The 12,988-nt window shown below is 41.1% G+C and overlaps 1 long non-coding RNA gene across 1 annotated transcript in view; it reads right to left on the bottom strand.

Moving 5' to 3' along the window:
- LOC122548930 (uncharacterized) overlaps nt 1-12,988 on the bottom strand; it is a 110,070-nt gene that overhangs the window by 24,482 nt on the left and 72,600 nt on the right. The window contains exon 3 of the long non-coding RNA XR_015757029.1: nt 12,219-12,337. This is a non-coding gene — a long non-coding RNA (uncharacterized LOC122548930). The remainder of the gene's footprint in view (nt 1-12,218; nt 12,338-12,988) is intronic.

Here is a 12,988-nt window from a genome sequence, read left to right as displayed (position 1 = left end):
GGAAAGGTTATTAAGAATGGTCAAAGACTTTTTGAGCTTAACCACGACCATGAGCTTTGCATAATTGACATTTTTTTCAGAAAAGAAACATGCCTCCAGTGGGAAGCCGCCACCAGACACATATTCCCCTCCCCTCCTTTGTCACGCTGTTCCATTGCGCAGAAGATACAGAATTTTGAAAACTCGTACCAATAGTTTCAAGTACCAATTCTTCTCCACAGTTATTAACCTTATGAATGGACCTCTCAAATTAGAATTAATCTTTCTTTGCACCTTCCCTGCAGCTGAAACATTATATCCAGCATTCTGTTCTATTATCCGGAAGTACTTATGTAAGATATGATTTGTCAGGATAGCACAAAAACAATACTTTTCACTGTATCTCGGTACATGTGACAATAATAAATCAAATCAAATCTATCAACATTCCACATTGTGATGCTGGAGGTTGTTAATAGTTTCAGTGCTGAAATCAATGCATCACAAAAGCCGTAGTTATTTTGTCCAAGTGGAATCAGAGAGACAGGACCAACAGCAACCTGACTGAGAACACCAAACTACAAATCTACTGAGACTGCATCCTCTGCACACTCCTCAACAGTGTGGAAGCCTGGACAACATGTGCTAAGCAGGAGAACAGGCCAAACAGTTTCTCTCGGTTCATTGTCTCAGATGCATCCCCAGCATCTCTTGTCCTGGCAGGGTCATGAACTCAGAGATTCTGAGATATATTAATTCTGTCAGCACCTACTCACTGCTTTGTGAATGATATCTGTGCAGGTGTGGTTATGTCCATTGGTGGATGCTGACCACATGACCAAAGATGTTCTGTACAGGGAACTAGCTGCCAGTTCACCTGCAAATAAGATATGAAGATTATGGATATTAGTACTGACAACTAGGAGACAAGTTGCTAGTGGCATGATATCTGGATGCTGACTGTTTAGAAGGGCATTGGAGGAGGTGAGGATAGACAAAAAGATCAGCTGACAAAGAGGTATCAGAAGAATTAGAATCCAGTGAATCCTGCACAATGTGTTCTTCTGCTGCAAATATAGCAGAGACTTCCATGCACAACCACACTAGGTGATGATTAAACACTGAACTGATTAACAATGGTGCAAACTATTGGTTTACATAGAGGAAATCACCACTGCAGTATTAAGATTAAACAACACTCAGAGTGAGGAATGGAATCTGAAGCTAGATGGGTCAGATGTCTGGATGAGGGCTTTGATCCTACTAGACCTGTACTGGAAGCAATTTTGGTTCAGCCACAAACTTAATAACATTCCAATTGAAAGATGACATCTGCATGAAATCAAAAGATTTTTAAGAATTAATTCATGGGATATAGCATCACTAATGAGATCAGCAAACATTGCAAGTTAAGGGACAACCATATTGCTGTGATCTGGAGTTACATGTAAACCATTCCAGTTAAGGGTAGCTGATTTCCTTCCTTAAAGAGCATTAATGAGTCAGATGGGTTTTTACAAATTTGACATGGTCATCATTCTGCTAGATTTTTATTCCAGATTTTTATTGAATTTAAATTTCACAGTCATTAACTTATCATTCTAGATTACTAATCCAATGATATTGCCACTGCTACCACCATCTCCCTTTTCCCTTATAGAGTTTTATAAAATCATGAGAGGCATGAATAGGATAAATAGACAAAACCAGATTTCCCTGGGGTGGAGGAGTCCAGAAATAGAGGGCATAGGTTTAGATTGAGAGGGGAAAGATATAAAAGAGACCTAAGAGGCAACTTTTTCACACAGAGGATGGTACATGCATAGAATGAGCTGCCAGAAGAAGTAGTGGAGGCTGGTGCAATTGTAATATTTAAAAGGCCTTTGGATGGATATATGAATAGGAAGTATTTGGAGAGAAATGGGCAGGGTGCTGACTTGTGGGACTAGATTATGTTGGGATATCTGGTTGGCATGGACGAGTTGGACCAAAGATCTGTTTCCGTGCTGTACATCTCTATGACTCTATGACTCAATATACAGTCTGGCCAAATTGCACAATATCAGTAGGTTGAAGTTTTAGTCATCTCACACACTTCCGACACACTAGACAGGAAAAGAAGGTTTTAATCCAATTGGTACCAATCAGATTTAAGACCTGGTTCCAGGCTTTAATGTTCATTTCATTTTGACTATACTGTTGACACTGTCAGTTGAAACATTGAGAGTTCGACTCCTTAAGAGTGATAGATCTCATACATATGTTAACTGTCCAGGGCAAAACTCAACATGCAACATTGTTAGAGGTACAGAGCATTGAGATAACTATGTTCCTGTCCATCTATTCCATAGCCTGATAGCAGTTAGGAATCTTTGAAAGTAAAGGTTCTGGATTACTGTGTTTTACAACTAAGGCCCTTTTAGTTCACAAGATGGTGCTATTGCATTTTAACTGCTGAAGGCATTTCTCCATCACTGGGAGCACTTTTATAGTGTCAAATCTGGTTTTGTTGTAACTAATTGATAAAGAATGATTACTGTATGATTAATTAACAGCTCCATTATCAGTGGATTATGTTACTACCAGGATGGTAAAAGTAAAACTAGATAAATCTTGGACAAATGCAGAGAATGCTGGGGAAACTTAGCCTCATCTGTGGAGAGAGAAAAAGAGTTAATGTTTCAAGTCTGGTTTGACTCTTCTTCAGAGATGTTCTTATAGTCTTTCCTGCCAAATTCAAAGATTTGGGTGTACAAACTCCAAACTTTCTCTCCTTTTAAAAGAGTCATAGATTAACTTATATTGCAATTCCTTACTTTTCAAACATAAAAATGTATTACTTTAAACTTCTCCATATTAAATTCCACTTGTCATGTGTTGGCCTATTTCACCTGTCTGCACTTGTCCTCCTAAAGTCTGTTACTATCTTCATTAGTAACTACAGTGTTGACTATTATGTCATCAGTAAATTTTTGAAAATATCCCTTTACTCTCAGATCATTAATATATACCAAAAGAAGCAGTGGACTTGATACCCTACAATGGGGCACATGTCATTACCCCTGTAATCCCATAAGCTCCGACTTTATTTCCAGAACAATATCACAATACATGCCATGGCCAGAGGAGACTAGGCTCACCTGCCTGAGAGAAAATAATGTACTGCCATCAGGGAGCTGGATTCATGGTGTGGTGAGTGTCAGTGCTGCAAGGTTTCTTCATCTTTTTATTGGCGTTTTACTTGTAACTCATTCTACACATTCTCATGAGCCATGGAAAATACAGTGCTACAGGGACTGGATAGCAGGAGTGGGTCTGGTTGGGATGCTCCTCGGAGGGTCAGTGTGGACCTGATGGGCTGAATGGCCTGCTTCCACACTGTTGGGATTCTATGACAAGTCAAAACTGTCCCTCCACTCACTCTGGCCACGCTTCACACAAAATGCTAATGATTATTCCCTTTCAACATTTTACATTGCTGTAACAAACAAAAATATCAAAAATTGTCTCATACATTGTAGCACAATTTCAGACTGTTGACCACGTGTTCCACCTGTAGTTTAACATGCTTGCTGACTGTTGAAGAATGATTGACCTCATCAGCATGATATTTTCCATTATTGTACAACATGTCATGTTAATAATCATGGTCTAATAATAAATGGTTTGCCAAGGACTGATTAACTCAAGGGTTTAATTTACTTGAAACAATGAAACACATTTCAAGTTTGTGAGAAGATTCGTAGCTCGGGTGCTCGTTGTTGTGGTTCTATTCACCGAGCTGGAAATCTGTGTTGCAGACGTTTCATACCCTGTCTAGGTGACATCCTCAGTGCTTGGGAGCCTCCTGTGAAGCGCTTCTGTGTTGTTTCCTCCGGCATTTATAGTGCTTTGTCTCTGCCGCTTCCGGCTGTCAGTTCCAGCTCCAGTTCCAGTTCCAAAAAAAAAGAGGAAGAAGAACACCCCTACAATGTATTTGCCAAAAATGGATACCCCCGCAATTTCATCAACAGAGGCCTAAGGGAAAGACAACTGAATGAGGACATGCCACAACCCAAAGGACTAGCCACGTTACTATACATCAAGAACATTTCTGAACTGACAGCCAGACTACTATGACCACTAGGACTCATAACAGCACACAAACCAACAGCAACTCTCAGACAACAACTCACCAGGACAAAGGACCTGATATGAAAATGTGTTGCTGGAAAAGCGCAGCAGGTCTGGCAGCATCTAGGGAACAGGAGAATCGACGTTTCGGAAGGGCTAATGCCCGAAACGTCGATTCTCCTGTTCCCTAGATGCTGCCTGACCTGCTGCGCTTTTCCAGCAACACATTTCCATCTCTGATCTCCAGCATCTGCAGACCTCACTTTCTCCTCAAAGGACCCGATACCCAGCATGAGCAAAACCAACATAGTGTACAAAATCCCATGCAAGGACTGCACAAAACACTACATAGGACAAACAGGAAGACAGCTAACGATCCGTATCCATGAATACCAACTAGCCACAAAACGACATGACCAGCTATCCTTAGTAGCCACACACGCAGATGACAAGCAACATGAGTTTGACTGGGACAACACTACTATTATCGGACAAGCCAAACAAAGAACAGCCAGGGAATTCCTAGAGGCATGGCACTCATCTACAGATTCTATCAACAAACACATTGACCTGGACCCAATATACCGACCACTGCAGCGGACAGCTGAAACTGACAACCGGAAGCGGCAGGGACAGGCCACTATAAATGCCGGAGGCTCCCAAGTACTGAGGATGTCACCTGGACAGGGGACGAAACGTCTGCAACACAAATTCCCAGCTCGGCAAACAGAACCACAACATTTCAAGTAATGAGGCAGATATTATAGCAAACCAACTAATTTCCGTGTGTATGTAATTTCGTGTGCAGTTTTCAGAACCACAGCAGACTAACTGCCAGGTAGAGTCATAACATTTTATACATACAGCACGCAGATTCTTAAATGGGAACTCTCTTAAAGATAAGGTAAACATACAACACTGACAGTATTAAGTCCCTGTGCTAGCTTAAGAAAAAGAGACCACTTTTCCTGAGAATGCAATTTTAAACTAAACAAGAGGCAGCTGATAGACTGGCATCAAATCTATTTCAGACAGTAATCTGAGAGAGGAGTCTCAGCATAATGAATTATTCTGCACACACGCAGAGGCTAGGACAGGGTCTTGGGTCACCACAGGAATCAGCACCCTGAAAGAAAATCATTTACCAATGAGCATAAATATTGACTTCAAGGTCAGAGGCTACTAAAGAAAGCTGATGAGCATCTGGCAAGAAATGCTGGCTCTTATGGATAGTTGCCAATGAGTTTGAAGGCAATTTTTTAGATTAGATTAATTACAGTGTGGAAACTGGCCCTTTGACCCAACAAGTCCACACCAACCCGCCCCCACCCAGACCCATTCCCCTACACCTAACACTACGGGCAATTTAGCATGGCCAATTCACCTAACCTGCACATTTTTGGACTGTGGGAGGAAACCGGAGCACCCAGAGGAAACCCACGCAGACACAGGGAGAGTGTGCAAACTCCACACAGACAGTTGCCTGAGGTGGGAATTGAACCCAGGTCTCTGGCGCTGTGAGGCAGCAGTGCTAACCACTGTGCCACCGTGCCGCCCAATGACTTAGACCATGAAGAATCTGACTACAACATAGGTTGGAGCTTCATGCAGACCACAAAAACCAATCTGTCCAACTAGGAATTAGCACATTCTTGCTGTCCATTAGTGCTATGACTTACTTTGTGAGTCTTCATGTGGTGATAGAGCTGGACAATTTCTCAGAAGGATCCTAAAGCACATGTAGGACAGCAACTTAGATATTACAATGAGTGGTTTCAATGTTTACATGGCTTGTTTTAGATGTTTACAGTAATGTACCATGGTGGGTCAACACACCTCTGTCGTCAAATCAGAATCTGTCATACTGAGCTTATAGGTGCCCATTCACTTCAAAGAAGGTTCACTTGATTGAGGTGACAGGTCTGTCCAATGAGACAAGGTCAGGCCTGTAGCCACTGAAGTTTAGAAGAATGAGATGTGAAACATATGAGATACTGAGACAGGTTGACAGGATGGACGCTGAAAGAATGTAGGATGGACTCAAACCAGGAGACACAGATTAAAAATAAGGAGTCTCCCAATTAAGATGAATATCAGGAGAAATATTTTCTCCTAAAGGGATATGAGTCTGTGCAACTCTTTTCCCTGAAGAGTGGCAGAGGAAGGGTTGTTGAATATTTTTAAGGCAAAGGTTAGATGAAGTAACAAGAAAGTCAAAGATTATTGTGGTAAGGCAAGGAAGTGGAGTTGAGGCCTCAGTCTGATCAGCTATCATCTTATTAAAAGGTCGAAAATTCCCCAGGGGCTGAATGGCCTATCCATCCTCCGAACTGGAAGTTTTATGTCTTTGATATGGATGCAGCATTGTTAAAGTATTAAAGCACATCAACTTTGAAAAATGTTCTACTTTTTAGCAACACAGGTCGCAAAAAAGAAATTCAAACTTTGCTTATGTAGTACAGTGTTGACCTCTGTTCATTGCCTTCAGTATATCTGCAAGATTAGTAAGTGTCAGGTGTCAATGAGCAATAGCTAACATTGCACAAGTACACTCTTAAAACACTCCCCTTGTAGAGAGTGAGAAGCTTCAAAGCGAACCACATTAAGAATATTAATCTCGTTTATCTGTATTCTATTATTATCAGCTTCAAATAGTAGGTTTAGCTCAATTATTGACAGGTGAAAATGTCCAAATGTAAGCTGTACTTTAAGGCAATGCATTGCAATTAAAAAGGTAATGCACTTATGTAAATCAGTCTATAGGATTTATGTACACAGGAGTTAAAGTGAACAAGCCTCAAGTAGAGTTGTAAAGGATTTCACTCATCACAGAGTAGACACTAAGAAAAGTGGAAGTAATATCTGAAACAAGGTTACCCCTTTCAAAAAGGAATTGTATCAGGTTCTGACTGGGAATAGTGTCAGTTATTTTGTGGATTAGTATAAACTGAGATACTTGATGCATGGGACATTATGGAACATAAAGGGATATTGACTGTTGGGGTTGAGCTGTGTAGTCATGAGGATGGATTATTATTCTAGCTGGAGTCTTTTCTGATTGATACAATGGAAGATAAAATAACATTCAGAAAAATCTACCATTCATCCAATGTCACAAAATACTTCCTCAAGAGCAAATAATGGATATAATGCCTTTAATATTCCTGTCTTTAGAGCGGCTTGTTTTCAGATTAGGTTACTTTGTTATTATTTACATTGAAATTTTCTTTCATCTGATTCTCTCCTTACTTAGTGCATGAGGCCAATTTCGAATTCGTAACTCAGTGTTATATTTATCAGATTCAAACCCAATTAAAATTTCTGCTCACATTATTAACATTTGATAAACTCAGGTTGATCACAAGGCCTTAAAATGAGAAGAACCTATTTAAATGTCAGCTCTAACCATATATTCAGGGTTCATGCTCAAATACAGTAGTAAACATGTGATTCACTAACGAAGACACGACTCATGGAAGTATGGAACTAAAGGAAAATTATTACACAGAAAGAGGTCAGTTGCCCATTATGCCTGTGTCAGCTGAATAAATTAGCCATCCATTATAATTCAGCACCAACTATGTGGGTTACAGTGCTTCAATTATAAATCCAGGTTCTTTTCAAATGAATTGAAGATTTTTGTCTCAACCACAAAACTGAGCAGTGAAATTCAGACAGTCACCAATGGTCCCTCGGATGTTTTATCTGCCGTGCAGACCTCCGAGATCCTAAATCCTAAACGGATTGTGGACACTTACCACCTTCTGGGTGAAAAATAATTTCCTTGTATCCTGTCTAATCCTTTTATAAATCACTTTAATTTTGCGACCCCTAGTAATTGACTTTTGAGGGAAAGAGAAGTGGATCGTTTTAAAACTTAAATGAAGGTAGATATGAGGGCATGAAAGACGATCTGGCTAAAGTGAATTGGCAAAACTAGGTTAATGGAAAAATCCAACAGAGATGCAACTGCAGACATTTCCGATTACAGACAACACATGCAGTTCAACAAATGAGAAAAGATCCAAGGGACAGAACAATTAGCTGAGGTTAGCTAGCACAGTGTCAAATGTAGATAGAAAGCAAAGACAGAAGGTAGGTCAGAAGATTGGACAGTCTATACAAAAAAAGCAAAGAATGTGTCTGAAAGGGAAGTTGTGTTTAACCAATCCACTGGATTTGTTTTCAAGAAGTAGCATGTGGTGTAGATAAAGGGGAGCCTGTAGATATAATATACTTAGATTTCCAGATGCCACTTGATACCATGCCACATTAAAGGTTATTGCAGAAAATAAAAACTCATGGTGGAGAGAAAACATTTTGACACAGATAGAAGATTAGTTTACAGGAAACAGATCGGTAGAATGGGAATGTTGCAGGTTGCAAAATTATAATGAATGGTGTGCCATTGGGTCTTCAATTACTTACAATTTATATGAATGCCACTGATGGTTCAATATCCTCATCTTCCACCTCAGAAGACTACTCCCACTCTCCCAGCTTGTCAGCCTCAATCACATCCTCTGACTCTCTAGTCATGCAGAGCACAGCATGCTAGGATGATGAGACACATTCTGCCTGAATTATTCCATAAGCCCCCTGCTTGGGACCAAATGAAGCATCAGAAACACATCTTCAGCAGGCCAATCATCTTCTCCAACATGATCCTGGTTAAAGCATGGACTGGATTGTATCTATGTTTGGCCTCAGACAGGGTGTTATGAAATGGAGCCATCAGTCATGGTTGCAGAAAGTAGCCATTGTCTTCCATCCTGTAAGGAATCTGACCCCTCAAATACAGCAGGAACATAAAAGTTCTCAAGGACATAGGCAGCTGAAAGGAACCTGACTTCTAAGAATGATCATAAATAACTTTCTCATTAATGATATGGAATCCTTTTCTTTTAATGAAAGCAGCTTCATTATGATCTCGGACTCTTTCCTTTCTATTTTATTTTTATATTCATTCACGTGATGTGGGACTTGCTGGATGGGCTGGCATTTATTGCCCATCCTTAGTAGCCTTTGAGAAGGCAGTGGTGAACTGCCTTCTTGAACCACTGCAGTCTATGTGCTGTTAGAAGATCCACAATGGAGTTAAGGGCTGAGGTCCAGGCAGAAGCCAGTGATGCTGCTGAAGCCAACAGCTCGTGTTGCAACATTGACTTTGTCACAGAGAAATGAGATGAATTGGTGTGATCTGGCACAAATGGCTTTGGTAACAGCCTTGATACTTTTATAGGTTGAGGGTTCATGTTGATTACCATCAGAATAGAATGGCCAATCTCTCCTTCACATAGCAAGTCCCACTCCAACAGTTGACATAGTCCTACTCTCCCATCCAACGTATCTCTATTAAAACAGATAATCTGCTCTTTGAAAAATAAACTATGGCAAATGCTGGAAATCTAAAATAAAAGCAAAATTTTGAATACTCTCAGCAGTTCAGGCAGCATTTGTGAAGAGATGAAGTCAGTTAATACTTCAGGTTGAAGACCTTTGATCAAATCAGACCTCTCACTAAAGGTCATTGAACCAAAGCGTTGGATTGAAATTTCGTAGCTAAGATGCCTTTTTCTGGACAGCGGGACTATTTTCCAGTTATCCTCAACCTGACTGGGATTGTCTATGTAATCTTCCAGGATGAGGCTATTAAGAAGCCTACATTGGTATTGCTATCCAGTTAGGGCAGGTGGAGAAGACAGTGGGTAATTCGGTGTTCATGTGTGTAAGACTGGCCAGCAGCCACCATTGTGTATCCAGTGAAGATTGCTGCCGAGATGAATGGACAAAGGGTAGGATAAATTAGAGAATCAAAACAGTTGGCAGTAATAATAGCCGCTTCTTCATAGCTGGCACAATGACATCAGTCTCTGGGAGATTATCATTGAATTGCAAGCCTCTGTGTGCTGATGACCTCAGGTTTATTTGTTTACATCTTAAAAATGCAGATATCATATTAATTTCATGGCAGTCCCAAACCTTAACCCCTACCTCACTCATGCAATGTAATGTTAAGCTGTATGAGTGAATAAGCTGCAGATACTATGGGGGCAGTGGGAACTCTGTATGCTGGAGGTAAAATTCCATTGCCCTTGAAAAATGCCTGTTCATTGGGCAGCCTGGCAGCTCAGTGGTTAGCACTGCTACCTCACAGTATCACGAACCTAGGTTCAATTCCATCCTTGGGGGACAGCCTGTGTGGAGTTTGTACATTTTCTCCGTGTCTGCTTGGGTTTCTTCTGGGTGCTCCGGTTTCCTCACACAGTTTAAAGACATGCAGGTTAGGTAGATTGGCCATGTTAAATTGCACTGTAGTGTCCAGAGATGAGCAGGCTAGGTGGATTAGCCATGGGAAATGCAGGGTTACAGGGATAGGGTAGAGGGTTCCGTTTGGGTGGGTTGCTCTTTGGAGGGCTGGTGTGGATTCAATGGGCCAAATGGCCTACATCCACACTGGAGGGATTCTACAATTGTCTCATCAGCAACTACAATTGCCATGTTGCTGCTGAAGTTGCCTTCAGGAAAAGCATAGGGAGCAGCAACAACTTATAATTCTTGTACAGTACAACATTTCTAATTTTCTTCACTATATATCTCCCAACAACTGATAAATTTTAACGTCCCCCCACCATCCCTCAACACTCCACCAACTTACATTTATTTCCCTGTCCAGAATTTGATGCCTGAGCTGCCAAGCACTTCCCGCATTATTGTTTTTCTTTCATCTCTTCATTCACTCATTTACTATTGTGGAGTTTTTATTGTGCACAAGTTGGCTGCCACAAAACTGACTGCACTTTGCAAATGGAAATGCTTTGGGCTATCACGGAGGTAATTTAATGCATCATACAGATGCAAGTTCTTTCCTTTATTCCCATCAAGAGGTGGGCATTGAACAGCAAATAAGTGAACCAGAGATGGTCTAAAGCAGTGATCTGAAACATTGCACCAGAGGGCATAAGGGTGAAAGATCAGCTTCCAATATTATGGAAGCTTTGAAGGGAAGTGGTCATGGGGGAGCAAGGATCAGTCTGTGCAAGACTTTATGGACGGTGGTCATCCACTCCCAACTGGGGAAGAAGCCCTACCCTAAGAGATGCCAGCCAATCTGGGCATCAGGAGAAATGCTGGGATGCCATCCAGTCCAGGAGATAGCCAGGAGCCTGGTGATCGTTAAGCTGTGGGATGAGGCTCCTGGCAGGGCCAGGAGAGGAGGAACTGAAAGGATTGGGACTCAAGGTGTAATGGCCTGGAAGGAAGGAGACAGGCAGAAGGCAGGCAGGCCGGAGAAATGGGCTACTTATTGGAAAAAGCAACCTGTAATGCACCCATCCTTTCCCAGCTAAAGCTCTAGTGGCCTTATCCACCAGATTCCCAATCATTGCTGACCTGCTCCTACAGCTCAAAAATCGCAGTCAGGTGGGATGTAGTGCATAAGTGGCTACTAATTTGTCTTAATTGGCATAAGGGCATGCAGGCTGCCAAAGACCTTGCCAACTGCCGATCATGTCATGGTCAGGTTAGGAATGGATGAGTAGGCAACAGGAGGCACCCATAGGATTTCATGCCCTCACCTCCACTGTCTACAAGAAAACCCACAAGTGACCACCAAATTCTGGCCTTTATAGGAAATACTGGACATATATGTTTTTGTATTTATTCCCTATTGTTCATCCCAAATTCCCAGAGGGCAGTTAACCACATTGCTGTGGGTCTGGAGTCATATGAAAACCAAACCAGGTAATGATAACAGTTAATTACAGTTTCCTTCTCTGAAGGATATTAGTGAACCAGATGAGATTTCACAACAACTGGCCAGGGATTCCTGGTCATTATTAGATTCTTAATTCCAAATGGTTATTGAATTCAAATTCCACCATTTGCTGTGGTATGATTCAAACCCACGTCATCAGAATATTAGCTGGATCTCTGGATTAATAGCCAGGTCTTAGTTCTGTATGATCCTAAACTGTTTTGCCACTTCCCCACCCAGGTTCTTACAATATCATCAGATCAGGTGGAGTTTAATGCAGTATCCAATCTGAGCCCTGGGGAACCATTATCTGATACAACATAACCCCCACAGTTAACATTTACACTTCTATGCATGTAATTATATTTACCATAACTCCATTTCGTTGCAAGTCTCTGGCCTCACACAGTCAGATAGTTTGGAGGTTTCACACTGTATCGAACCTATCCTCTTTGGAATTGAAGGGTTGATGAAGCTTTGGGTTTCCAACTTATGTTTAAGAAAAGGAGAGAAAAATAGACCAGTAAACTAAACACAAACTGAAGACTTTACCATCACTTTACAGACCGGAAACACTCACTAGTCCTATTCATCAATCAGCTGCTTTCTCTGCATTCACATCATGTTGTCATTCATGACTTCATTCTGTAACTGGTACCAGTGCAGGTAGTCCTTTTGATTTACATCTTTATCCTCTCCCATTCTCCTTTTTTTACTGGAGACTTTAGTTCTTACAGTAAGCCTTACTTAAAGCACCCGTTCTCCCATTGCTTAGAATTCCCAAGTTGATTCAAATTTCCAGGTATACCATCTCGGCCTCTGTCTTGCTGAGGCAAAGTCTCTCTCAACAATGACTGTGCTCCTCACTAGTCCAGTAGAAAGATGGTTGATGAACATTGGTAAACGTTCAAGAAACTTATTGGTGACTCACAACAAAGATCTATCTCTGTGAGCAAGCAGGGTTCTATAAAGGGGATAATCAAATTCCAAGGTTAGCCAAGGAGGGTAAGGATAGTATCAAATTGGAAAAATAAAACGTACAATGTGGTAAAGATTAGTTGTAATTCAGAAGATTGGGAAAGATTTCAAACCAACAAAACAATAAACTTTGAGGGTAAACCAGTACATAGTGTGTATACT

The sequence above is a fragment of the Chiloscyllium plagiosum genome, unplaced genomic scaffold (genome assembly GCF_037043375.1).
Source record: "Chiloscyllium plagiosum isolate Xiang-an unplaced genomic scaffold, Cpla_swu_hap1 HiC_scaffold_4, whole genome shotgun sequence".
Taxonomy (NCBI): domain Eukaryota; kingdom Metazoa; phylum Chordata; class Chondrichthyes; order Orectolobiformes; family Hemiscylliidae; genus Chiloscyllium; species Chiloscyllium plagiosum.
The sequence above is the reverse complement of the archived record's forward strand: the minus strand, read 5'-3'. Positions and strand labels throughout refer to the sequence as shown.